The sequence below is a fragment of the Scyliorhinus torazame genome, chromosome 1 (genome assembly GCF_047496885.1).
Source record: "Scyliorhinus torazame isolate Kashiwa2021f chromosome 1, sScyTor2.1, whole genome shotgun sequence".
Classification (NCBI taxonomy): domain Eukaryota; kingdom Metazoa; phylum Chordata; class Chondrichthyes; order Carcharhiniformes; family Scyliorhinidae; genus Scyliorhinus; species Scyliorhinus torazame.
This window is the reverse complement of record NC_092707.1, coordinates 381,152,554-381,168,477: the sequence shown is the minus strand read 5'-3', so window position 1 is coordinate 381,168,477 and position 15,924 is coordinate 381,152,554.

The window sequence follows — 15,924 nt, the reverse complement described above, 5'->3', positions numbered from 1 at the left end:
CACACAGAACCCAATACTCAATATCCAGTATTAAATATCCCCAACACACACACACAGAACCCAACACTCAATATCCAGTATAAAATGTCCCCAACACACACACAACCCAATACTCAATATCCAGTATTAAATATCCCCAACTCACTGACAGAACCCAATACTTAATATCAAGTATTAAATATCCCCAACACACACACACAGAACCCAACACTCAATATCCAGTATTAAATGTCCCCAACACACACACAACCCAATACTCAATATCCAGTATTAAATATCCCCAACACACACAGAACCCAATACTCAATATCCAGTATTAAATATCCCCAACACACACACACAGAACCCAACACTCAATACCCAGTATTAAATGTCCCCAACACACACACAACCCAATACTCAATATCCAGTATTAAATATCCCCCACACACAGAACCCAATACTCAATATCCACTATTAAATATCCCCAACACACGAACAGAACCCAATACTCAATATCCAGCATTAAATATCCCCAACACACACACAGAAACCAACACTCAATATCCAGTATTGAATATCCCCAACACACACACAGAACCCAATACTCAATATCCAGTATTAAATATCCCCAACACACACACATAGAACCCAATAGTCAATATCCAGTGTTAAATGTCCCCAACACACACACAGAACCCAATACTCAATAACCAGCATTAAATATCCCCAACACACACACAGAACCCAACACTCAATATCCAGTATTAAATATCCCCAACACACACACAGAACCCAATACTCAATATCCAGTATTAAATATCCTCAACACACACACACAACCCAATACTCAATATCCAGTATTAAATATCCCCAACACACACATAACCCAATACTCAATATCCAGTATTAGATATCCCCAACACACACACAGAACCCAATACTCAATATCCAGCATTAAATATCCCCAACACACACACAGAAACCAACACTCAATATCCAGTATTAAATATCCCCAACACACACTCAGAACCCAATACTCAATTTCCAGTATTAAATATCCCTAACTCACACACATAGAACCCAATACTCAATATCCAGTATTAAATATCCCCAACACACACACATAGAACCCAATACTCAATATCCAGCAATAAATATCCCCAACACACACATAGAACCCAATACTCAATATCCAGTATTAAATATCCCCAACTCACTGACAGAACCCAATACTCAATATCCAGTATTAAATATCCCCAACACACACACAGAACCCAATACTCTATATCCAGTATTAAATATCCCCAACACACACACAGAACCCAATGCTCAATATCCAGCATTAAATATCCCCAACACACAGAGAACCCAATACTCAATATCCAGTATTAAATATCCCCAACACACACACATCGAACCCAATACTCAATATCCAGTATTAAATCTCACCAACACACATAGAACCCAATACTCAATATCCAGTATTAAATATCCCCAACACACACAGAACCCAATACTCAATATCCAGTATTAAATATCCCCCACACACTGAACCCAATACTCAATATCCACTATTAAATATCCCCAACACACGCACAGAACCCAATACTCAATATCCAGCATTAAATATCCCCAACACACACACAGAACCCAACACTCAATATACAGTATTAAACATCCCCAACAAACACCCACAGAACCCAATACTCAATATCCAGTATTAAATATCCCCAACACACACAAAGAACACAATTCTCAATATCCAGTGTTAAATATCCCCAACACACACACAGAACAAAATACTCAATATCCAGTATTAAATATCCCCAACACACACACAGAACCCAATACTCAATATCCAGCATTAAATATCCCCAACACACACACAGAACCCAATACTCAATATCCAGTATTAAATATCACCAACACACACACAGAACCCAATTCTCAATATTCTGTATTAAATATCCCCAACACACACACAGAACCCAATGCTCAATATCCAGCATTAAATATCCCCAACACACACACAGAACCCAATACTCAATATCCAGTATTAAATATCCCCAACACACACATAGAACCCAATTCTCAATATCCAGTATTAAATATCCCCAACACACACACAGAACCCAATTCTCAATATCCAGTATTAAATATCCCCAACACACACATATAGAACCCAATACTCAATATCCAGCAATAAATAACCCCAACACACACACATAGAACCCAATACTCAATATCCAGCAATAAATATCCCCAACACACACATAGAACCCAATACTCAATATCCAGTATTAAATATCCCCAACTCACTGACAGAACCCAATACTCAATATCCAGTATTAAATATCCCCAACACACACACAGAACCCAATACTCTATATCCAGTATTAAATATCCCCAACACACACACAGAACCCAATGCTCAATATCCAGCATTAAATATCCCCAACACACAGAGAACCCAATACTCAATATCCAGTATTAAATATCCCCAACACACACACATCGAACCCAATACTCAATATCCAGTATTAAATATCACCAACACACATAGGACCCAATACTCAATATCCAGTATTAAATATCCCCAACACACACAGAACCCAATACTCAATATCCAGTATTAAATATCCCCCACACACTGAACCCAATACTCAATATCCACTATTAAATATCCCCAACACACGCACAGAACGCAATACTCAATATCCAGCATTAAATATCCCCAACACACACACAGAACCCAACACTCAATATACAGTATTAAACATCCCCAACAAACACCCACAGAACCCAATACTCAATATCCAGTATTAAATATCCCCAACACACACACAGAACCCAATACTCAATGTCCAGTATTAAATATCCTAAACACACACATAGAACCCAATTCTCAATATCCAGTGTTAAATATCCCCAACACACACACATCGAACCCAATACTCAATATCCAGTATTAAATATCACCAACACACATAGGACCCAATACTCAATATCCAGTATTAAATATCCCCAACACACACAGAACCCAATACTCAATATCCAGTATTAAATATCCCCCACACACTGAACCCAATACTCAATATCCACTATTAAATATCCCCAACACACGCACAGAACCCAATACTCAATATCCAGCATTAAATATCCCCAACACACACACAGAACCCAACACTCAATATACAGTATTAAACATCCCCAACAAACACCCACAGAACCCAATACTCAATATCCAGTATTAAATATCCCCAACACACACACAGAACCCAATACTCAATGTCCAGTATTAAATATCCTAAACACACACATAGAACCCAATTCTCAATATCCAGTGTTAAATATCCCCAACACACACACAGAACAAAATACTCAATATCCAGTATTAAATATCCCCAACACACACACACAGAACCCAATACTCAATATCCAGCATTAAATATCCCCAACACACACACAGAACCCAATACTCAATATCCAGTATTAAATATCACCAACACACGCACAGAACCCAATTCTCAATATTCAGTATTAAATATCCCCAACACACACACAGAACCCAATGCTCAATATCCAGCATTAAATATCCCCAACACACACACAGAACCCAATACTCAATATCCAGTATTAAATATCCCCAACACACACATAGAACCCAATTCTCAATATCCAGTGTTAAATATCCCCAACACACACACCGAACCCAATACTCAATATCCAGTATCAAATATCCCCAACACACACACACAGAACCCAATACTCAATATCCAGCATTAAATATCCCCAACACACACACAGAACCCAATACTCAATATCCAGTATTAAATATCACCAACACACACACAGAACCCAATTCTCAATATTCAGTATTAAATATCCCCAACTCACTGACAGAACCCAATACTTAATATCAAGTATTAAATATCCCCAACACACACACACAGAACCCAACACTCAATATCCAGTATTAAATGTCCCCAACACACACACAACCCAATACTCAATATCCAGTATTAAATATCCCCAACACACACAGAACCCAATACTCAATATCCAGTATTAAATATCCCCAACACACACACACAGAACCCAACACTCAATATCCAGTATTAAATGTCCCCAACACACACACAACCCAATACTCAATATCCAGTATTAAATATCCCCCACACACAGAACCCAATACTCAATATCCACTATTAAATATCCCCAACACACGCACAGAACCCAATACTCAATATCCAGCATTAAATATCCCCAACACACACACAGAAACCAACACTCAATATCCAGTATTAAATATCCCCAACACACACACAGAACCCAATACTCAATATCCAGTATTAAATATCCCCAACACACACACATAGAACCCAATACTCAATATCCAGTGTTAAATGTCCCCAACACACACACAGAATCCAATACTCAATAACCAGCATTAAATATCCCCAACACACACACAGAACCCAACACTCAATATCCAGTATTAAATATCCCCAACACACACAGAGAACCCAATACTCAATATCCAGTATTAAATATCCTCAACACACACACACAACCCAATACTCAATATCCAGTATTAAATATCCCCAACACACACATAACCCAATACTCAATATCCAGTATTAGATATCCCCAACACACACACAGAACCCAATACTCAATATCCAGCATTAAATATCCCCAACACACACACAGAAACCAACACTCAATATCCAGTATTAAATATCCCCAACACACACTCAGAACCCAATACTCAATATCCAGTATTAAATATCCCTAACTCACACACATAGAACCGAATACTCAATATCCAGTATTAAATATCCCCAACACACACACATAGAACCCAATACTCAATATCCAGCAATAAATATCCCCAACACACACATAGAACCCAATACTCAATATCCAGTATTAAATATCCCCAACTCACTGACAGAACCCAATACTCAATATCCAGTATTAAATATCCCCAACACACACACAGAACCCAATACTCTATATCCAGTATTAAATATCCCCAACACACACACAGAACCCAATGCTCAATATCCAGCATTAAATATCCCCAACACACAGAGAACCCAATACTCAATATCCAGTATTAAATATCCCCAACACACACACATCGAACCCAATACTCAATATCCAGTATTAAATATCACCAACACACATAGGACCCAATACTCAATATCCAGTATTAAATATCCCCAACACACACAGAACCCAATACTCAATATCCAGTATTAAATATCCCCCACACACTGAACCCAATACTCAATATCCACTATTAAATATCCCCAACACACGCACAGAACGCAATACTCAATATCCAGCATTAAATATCCCCAACACACACACAGAACCCAACACTCAATATACAGTATTAAACATCCCCAACAAACACCCACAGAACCCAATACTCAATATCCAGTATTAAATATCCCCAACACACACACAGAACCCAATACTCAATGTCCAGTATTAAATATCCTAAACACACACATAGAACCCAATTCTCAATATCCAGTGTTAAATATCCCCAACACACACACATCGAACCCAATACTCAATATCCAGTATTAAATATCACCAACACACATAGGACCCAATACTCAATATCCAGTATTAAATATCCCCAACACACACAGAACCCAATACTCAATATCCAGTATTAAATATCCCCCACACACTGAACCCAATACTCAATATCCACTATTAAATATCCCCAACACACGCACAGAACCCAATACTCAATATCCAGCATTAAATATCCCCAACACACACACAGAACCCAACACTCAATATACAGTATTAAACATCCCCAACAAACACCCACAGAACCCAATACTCAATATCCAGTATTAAATATCCCCAACACACACACAGAACCCAATACTCAATGTCCAGTATTAAATATCCTAAACACCCACATCGAACCCAATTCTCAATATCCAGTGTTAAATATCCCCAACACACACACAGAACAAAATACTCAATAACCAGCATTAAATATCCCCAACACACACACAGAACCCAACACTCAATATCCAGTATTAAATATCCCCAACACACACACAGAACCCAATACTCAATATCCAGTATTAAATATCCTCAACACACACACACAACCCAATACTCAATATCCAGTATTAAATATCCCCAACACACACATAACCCAATACTCAATATCCAGTATTAGATATCCCCAACACACACACAGAACCCAATACTCAATATCCAGCATTAAATATCCCCAACACACACACAGAAACCAACACTCAATATCCAGTATTAAATATCCCCAACACACACTCAGAACCCAATACTCAATATCCTGTATTAAATATCCCTAACTCACACACATAGAACCCAATACTCAATATCCAGTATTAAATATCCCCAACACACACACATAGAACCCAATACTCAATATCCAGCAATAAATATCCCCAACACACACATAGAACCCAATACTCAATATCCAGTATTAAATATCCCCAACTCACTGACAGAACCCAATACTCAATATCCAGTATTAAATATCCCCAACACACACACAGAACCCAATACTCTATATCCAGTATTAAATATCCCCAACACACACACAGAACCCAATGCTCAATATCCAGCATTAAATATCCCCAACACACAGAGAACCCAATACTCAATATCCAGTATTAAATATCCCCAACACACACACATCGAACCCAATACTCAATATCCAGTATTAAATATCACCAACACACATAGAACCCAATACTCAATATCCAGTATTAAATATCCCCAACACACACAGAACCCAATACTCAATATCAAGTATTAAATATCCCCCACACACTGAACCCAATACTCAATATCCACTATTAAATATCCCCAACACACGCACAGAACCCAATACTCAATATCCAGCATTAAATATCCCCAACACACACACAGAACCCAACACTCAATATACAGTATTAAACATCCCCAACAAACACCCACAGAACAGAATACTCAATATCCAGTATTAAATATCCCCAACACACACACAGAACCCAATACTCAATGTCCAGTATTAAATATCCTCAACACACACATAGAACCCAATTCTCAATATCCAGTGTTAAATATCCCCAACACACACACAGAACAAAATACTCAATATCCAGTATTAAATATCCCCAACACACTCACACAGAACCCAATACTCAATATCCAGCATTAAATATCCCCAACACACACACAGAACCCAATACTCAATATCCAGTATTAAATATCACCAACACACACACAGAACCCAATTCTCAATATTCAGTATTAAATATCCCCAACACACACACAGAACCCAATGCTCAATATCCAGCATTAAATATCCCCAACACACACACAGAACCCAATACTCAATATCCAGTATTAAATATCCCCAACACCAACATAGAACCCAATTCTCAATATCCAGTGTTAAATATCCCCAACACACACACCGAACCCAATACTCAATATCCAGTATTAAATATCCCCAACACACACACACAGAACCCAATACTCAATATCCAGCATTAAATATCCCCAACACACACACAGAACCCAATACTCAATATCCAGTATTAAATATCACCAACACACACACAGAACCCAATTCTCAATATTCAGTATTAAATATCCCCAACACACACACAGAACCCAATGCTCAATATCCAGCATTAAATATCCCCAACACACACACAGAACCCAATACTCAATAACCAGTATTAAATATCCCCAACACACACACAGAACCCAATTCTCAATATCCAGTATTAAATATCCCCAACACACACACATAGAACCCAATACTCAATATCCAGCAATAAATAACCCCAACACACACACATAGAACCCAATACTCAATATCCAGCAATAAATATCCCCAACACACACATAGAATCCAATACTCAATATCCAGTATTAAATATCCCCAACTCACTGCCAGAACCCAATACTTAATATCAAGTATTAAATATCCCCAACACACACACAGAACCCAATACTCAATATCCAGTATTAAATGTCCCCAACACTCACACAACCCAATACTCAATATCCAGTATTAAATATCCCCAACACACACAGAACCCAATACTCAATATCCAGTATTAAATATCCCCAACACACACACACAGAACCCAACACTCAATATCCAGTATAAAATGTCCCCAACACACACACAACCCAATACTCAATATCCAGTATTAAATATCCCCAACTCACTGACAGAACCCAATACTTAATATCATGTATTAAATATCCCCAACACACACACACAGAACCCAACACTCAATATCCAGTATTAAATGTCCCCAACACACACACAACCCAATACTCAATATCCAGTATTAAATATCCCCAACACACACAGAACCCAATACTCAATATCCAGTATTAAATATCCCCAACACACACACACAGAACCCAACACTCAATATCCAGTATTAAATGTCCCCAACACACACACAACCCAATACTCAATATCCAGTATTAAATATCCCCCACACACAGAACCCAATACTCAATATCCACTATTAAATATCCCCAACACACGCACAGAACCCAATACTCAATATCCAGCATTAAATATCCCCAACACACACACAGAACCCAATACTCAATGTCCAGTATTAAATATCCCCAACACACACACACAGAACCCAATACTCAATATCCAGTATTAAATATCCTCAACACGCATAGAACCCAATGCTCAATATCCAGTATTACATATCCCCAACACACACACAGAACCCAATTCTCAATATCCAGTATTAAATATCTCCAAGACACACACAGAACCCAATACTCAATATCCAGCATTAAATATCCCCAAAACACACACACAACCCAATACTCAATATCCAGCATTAAATATCCCAAACACACACACAGAACCCAATATCCAGCATTAAATATCCCCAACACACGCACATAACCCAATACTCAATATCCATTATTAAATATCCCCAACTCACACACATAGAACCCAATACTCAATATCCCCCACACACAGAACCCAATACTCAATATCCACTATTAAATATCCCCAACACACGCACAGAACCCAATACTCAATATCCAGCATTAAATATCCCCAACACACACACAGAACCCAACACTCAATAAACAGTATTAAACATCCCCAACAAACACCAACAGAACCCAATACTCAATATCCAGTATTAAATATCCCCCACACACAGAACCCAATACTCAATATCCAGTATTAAATATCTCCAACACACACACAGAACCCAATACTCAATATCCACTATTAAATATCCCCAACACACGCACAGAACCCAATACTCAATATCCAGCATTAAATATCCCCAACACACACACAGAACCCAACACTCAATATACAGTATTAAATATCCCCAACACACACACAGAACCCAATTCTCAATATCCAGTATTAAACATCCCCAACACACACACAGAACCCAATACTCAATTTCCAGTATTAAATATCCCCAACACACACACAGAACCCAATTCTCAATATCCAGAATTAAATATCCCCAACACACACACATAGAACCCAATACTCAATATCCAGCAATAAATAACCCCAACACACACACACAGAACCCAACACTCAATATCCAGTATTAAATGTCCCCAACACTCACACAACCCAATACTCAATATCCAGTATTAAATATCCCCAACACACACAGAACCCAATACTCAATATCCAGTATTAAATATCCCCAACACACACACACAGAACCCAACACTCAATATCCAGTATAAAATGTCCCCAACACACACACAACCCAATACTCAATATCCAGTATTAAATATCCCCAACTCACTGACAGAACCCAATACTTAATATCAAGTATTAAATATCCCCAACACACACACACAGAACCCAACACTCAATATCCAGTATTAAATGTCCCCAACACACACACAACCCAATACTCAATATCCAGTATTAAATATCCCCAACACACACAGAACCCAATACTCAATATCCAGTATTAAATATCCCCAACACACACACACAGAACCCAACACTCAATACCCAGTATTAAATGTCCCCAACACACACACAACCCAATACTCAATATCCAGTATTAAATATCCCCCACACACAGAACCCAATACTCAATATCCACTATTAAATATCCCCAACACACGAACAGAACCCAATACTCAATATCCAGCATTAAATATCCCCAACACACACACAGAAACCAACACTCAATATCCAGTATTGAATATCCCCAACACACACACAGAACCCAATACTCAATATCCAGTATTAAATATCCCCAACACACACACATAGAACCCAATAGTCAATATCCAGTGTTAAATGTCCCCAACACACACACAGAACCCAATACTCAATAACCAGCATTAAATATCCCCAACACACACACAGAACCCAACACTCAATATCCAGTATTAAATATCCCCAACACACACACAGAACCCAATACTCAATATCCAGTATTAAATATCCTCAACACACACACACAACCCAATACTCAATATCCAGTATTAAATATCCCCAACACACACATAACCCAATACTCAATATCCAGTATTAGATATCCCCAACACACACACAGAACCCAATACTCAATATCCAGCATTAAATATCCCCAACACACACACAGAAACCAACACTCAATATCCAGTATTAAATATCCCCAACACACACTCAGAACCCAATACTCAATTTCCAGTATTAAATATCCCTAACTCACACACATAGAACCCAATACTCAATATCCAGTATTAAATATCCCCAACACACACACATAGAACCCAATACTCAATATCCAGCAATAAATATCCCCAACACACACATAGAACCCAATACTCAATATCCAGTATTAAATATCCCCAACTCACTGACAGAACCCAATACTCAATATCCAGTATTAAATATCCCCAACACACACACAGAACCCAATACTCTATATCCAGTATTAAATATCCCCAACACACACACAGAACCCAATGCTCAATATCCAGCATTAAATATCCCCAACACACAGAGAACCCAATACTCAATATCCAGTATTAAATATCCCCAACACACACACATCGAACCCAATACTCAATATCCAGTATTAAATATCACCAACACACATAGAACCCAATACTCAATATCCAGTATTAAATATCCCCAACACACACAGAACCCAATACTCAATATCCAGTATTAAATATCCCCCACACACTGAACCCAATACTCAATATCCACTATTAAATATCCCCAACACACGCACAGAACCCAATACTCAATATCCAGCATTAAATATCCCCAACACACACACAGAACCCAACACTCAATATACAGTATTAAACATCCCCAACAAACACACACAGAACCCAATACTCAATATCCAGTATTAAATATCCCCAACACACACAAAGAACACAATTCTCAATATCCAGTGTTAAATATCCCCAACACACACACAGAACAAAATACTCAATATCCAGTATTAAATATCCCCAACACACACACAGAACCCAATACTCAATATCCAGCATTAAATATCCCCAACACACACACAGAACCCAATACTCAATATCCAGTATTAAATATCACCAACACACACACAGAACCCAATTCTCAATATTCAGTATTAAATATCCCCAACACACACACAGAACCCAATGCTCAATATCCAGCATTAAATATCCCCAACACACACACAGAACCCAATACTCAATATCCAGTATTAAATATCCCCAACACACACATAGAACCCAATTCTCAATATCCAGTATTAAATATCCCCAACACACACACAGAACCCAATTCTCAATATCCAGTATTAAATATCCCCAACACACACATATAGAACCCAATACTCAATATCCAGCAATAAATAACCCCAACACACACACATAGAACCCAATACTCAATATCCAGCAATAAATATCCCCAACACACACATAGAATCCAATACTCAATATCCAGTATTAAATATCCCCAACTCACTGACAGAACCCAATACTTAATATCAAGTATTAAATATCCCCAACACACACACACAGAACCCAATACTCAATATCCAGTATTAAATGTCCCCAACACTCACACAACCCAATACTCAATATCCAGTATTAAATATCCCCAACACACACAGAACCCAATACTCAATATCCAGTATTAAATATCCCCAACACACACACACAGAACCCAACACTCAATATCCAGTATAAAATGTCCCCAACACACACACAACCCAATACTCAATATCCAGTATTAAATATCCCCAACTCACTGACAGAACCCAATACTTAATATCAAGTATTAAATATCCCCAACACACACACACAGAACCCAACACTCAATATCCAGTATTAAATGTCCCCAACACACACACAACCCAATACTCAATATCCAGTATTAAATATCCCCAACACACACAGAACCCAATACTCAATATCCAGTATTAAATATCCCCAACACACACACACAGAACCCAACACTCAATATCCAGTATTAAATGTCCCCAACACACACACAACCCAATACTCAATATCCAGTATTAAATATCCCCCACACACAGAACCCAATACTCAATATCCACTATTAAATATCCCCAACACACGCACAGAACCCAATACTCAATATCCAGCATTAAATATCCCCAACACACACACAGAAACCAACACTCAATATCCAGTATTAAATATCCCCAACACACACACAGAACCCAACACTCAATATCCAGTATTAAATATCCCCAACACACACACATAGAACCCAATACTCAATATCCAGTGTTAAATGTCCCCAACACACACACAGAACCCAATACTCAATAACCAGCATTAAATATCCCCAACACACACACAGAACCCAACACTCAATATCCAGTATTAAATATCCCCAATACACACACAGAACCCAATACTCAATATCCAGTATTCAATATCCTCAACACACACACACAACCCAATACTCAATATCCAGTATTAAATATCCCCAACACACACATAACCCAATACTCAATATCCAGTATTAGATATCCCCAACACACACACAGAACCCAATACTCAATATCCAGCATTAAATATCCCCAACACACACACAGAAACCAACACTCAATATCCAGTATTAAATATCCCCAACACACACTCAGAACCCAATACTCAATATCCAGTATAAAATATCGCTAACTCACACACATAGAACCCAATACTCAATATCCAGTATTAAATATCCCCAACACACACACATAGAACCCAATACTCAATATCCAGCAATAAATATCCCCAACACACACATAGAACCCAATACACAATATCCAGTATTAAATATCCCCAACTCACTGACAGAACCCAATACTCAATATCCAGTATTAAATATCCCCAACACACACACAGAACCCAATACTCTATATCCAGTATTAAATATCCCCAACACACACACAGAACCCAATGCTCAATATCCAGCATTAAATATCCCCAACACACAGAGAACCCAATACTCAATATCCAGTATTAAATATCCCCAACACACACACATCGAACCCAATACTCAATATCCAGTATTAAATATCACCAACACACATAGAACCCAATACTCAATATCCAGTATTAAATATCCCCAACACACACAGAACCCAATACTCAATATCCAGTATTAAATATCCCCCACACACTGAACCCAATACTCAATATCCACTATTAAATATCCCCAACACACACACAGAACCCAATACTCAATGTCCAGTATTAAATATCTTCAACACACACATAGAACCCAATTCTCAATATCCAGTGTTAAATATCCCCAACACACACACAGAACCCAATACTCAATATCCAGTATTAAATATCCCCAACACACAGACACAGAACACAATACTCAATATCCAGCATTAAATATCCCCAACACACACACAGAACCCAATACTCAATATCCAGTATTAAATATCACCAACACACACACAGAACCCAATTCTCAATATTCAGTATTAAATATCCCCAACACACCCACAGAACCCAATGCTCAATATCCAGCATTAAATATCCCCAACACACACACAGAACCCAATACTCAATATCCAGTATTAAATATCCCCAACACACACACACAGAACCCAATGCTCAATATCCAGTATTACATATCCCCACATACACACAGAACCCAATTCTCAATATCCAGCATTAAATATCCCCAACACACACACAGAACCCAATACTCAATATCCAGTATTAAATATCACCAACACACACACAGAACCCAATTCTCAATATTCAGTATTAAATATCCCCAACACACACACAGAAACCAATGCTCAATATCCAGCATTAAATATCCCCAACACACACACAGAACCCAATACTCAATGTCCAGTATTAAATATCCCCAACACACACACACAGAACCCAATGCTCAATATCCAGTGTTACATATCCCCAACACACACACAGAACCCAATTCTCAATATCCAGTATTAAATATCCCCAACACACACACAGACCCCAATATCAAGTATTAAATATCCTCAACACACACACAGAACCCAATTCTCAATATTCAGTATTAAATATCCCCTACACACACACAGAACCCAATGCTCAATATCCAGCATTAAATATCCCCAACACACACACAGAACCCAATACTCAATGTCCAGTATTAAATATCCCCAACACACACACAGAACCCAATTCTCAATATCCAGTATTAAATACCCCAACACACACACATAGAACCCAATACTCAATATCCAGCAATAAATATCCCCAACACACACATAGAACCCAATACTCAATATCCAGTATTAAATATCCCCAACGCACTGACAGAACCCAATACTCAATATCCAGTATTAAATATCCCCAACACACACACACAGAACCCAACACTCAATATCCAGTATTAAATATCCCCAACACACACAGAACCCAATACTCAATATCCAGTATTAAATATCCCCAACACACAGAGAACCCAATACTCAATATCCAGTATTAAATATCCCCAACACACACACATAGAACCCAATACTCAATACCCAGTATTAAATATCCTCAACACGCACATAGAAACCAATACTCAATATCCAGTATTAAATATCCCCAACACACACACACAGAACCCAATACTCAATATCCACTATTAAATATCCCCAACACACACACAGAACCCAATACTCAATGTCCAGTATTAAATATCCCCAACACACACACACAGAACCCAATACTCAATATCCAGTATTAAATATCCTCAACACGCACAGAACCCAATGCTCAATATCCAGTATTACATATCCCCAACACACACACAGAACCCAATTCTCAATATCCAGTATTAAATATCCCCAAGACACACACAGAACCCAATACTCAATATCCAGCATTAAATATCCCCAAGACACACACACAACCCAATACTCAATATCCATTATTAAATATCCCCAACTCACACACATAGAACCCAATACTCAATATCCCCCACACACAGAACCCACTACTCAATATCCACTATTAAATATCGCCAACACACGCACAGAACCCAATACTCAATATCCAGCATTAAATATCCCCAACACACACACAGAACCCAACACTCAATATACAGTATTAAACATCCCCAACAAACACCCACAGAACCCAATACTCAATATCCAGTATTAAATATCCCCCACACACAGAACCCAATACTCAATATCCAGTATTAAATATCTCCAACACACACACAGAACCCAATACTCAATATCCACTATTAAATATCCCCAACACACGCACAGAACCCAATACTCAATATCCAGCATTAAATATCCCCAACACACACACAGAACCCAACACTCAATATACAGTATTAAATATCCCCAACACACACACAGAACCCAATTCTCAATATCCAGTATTAAACATCCCCAACACACACACAGAACCCAATACTCAATATCC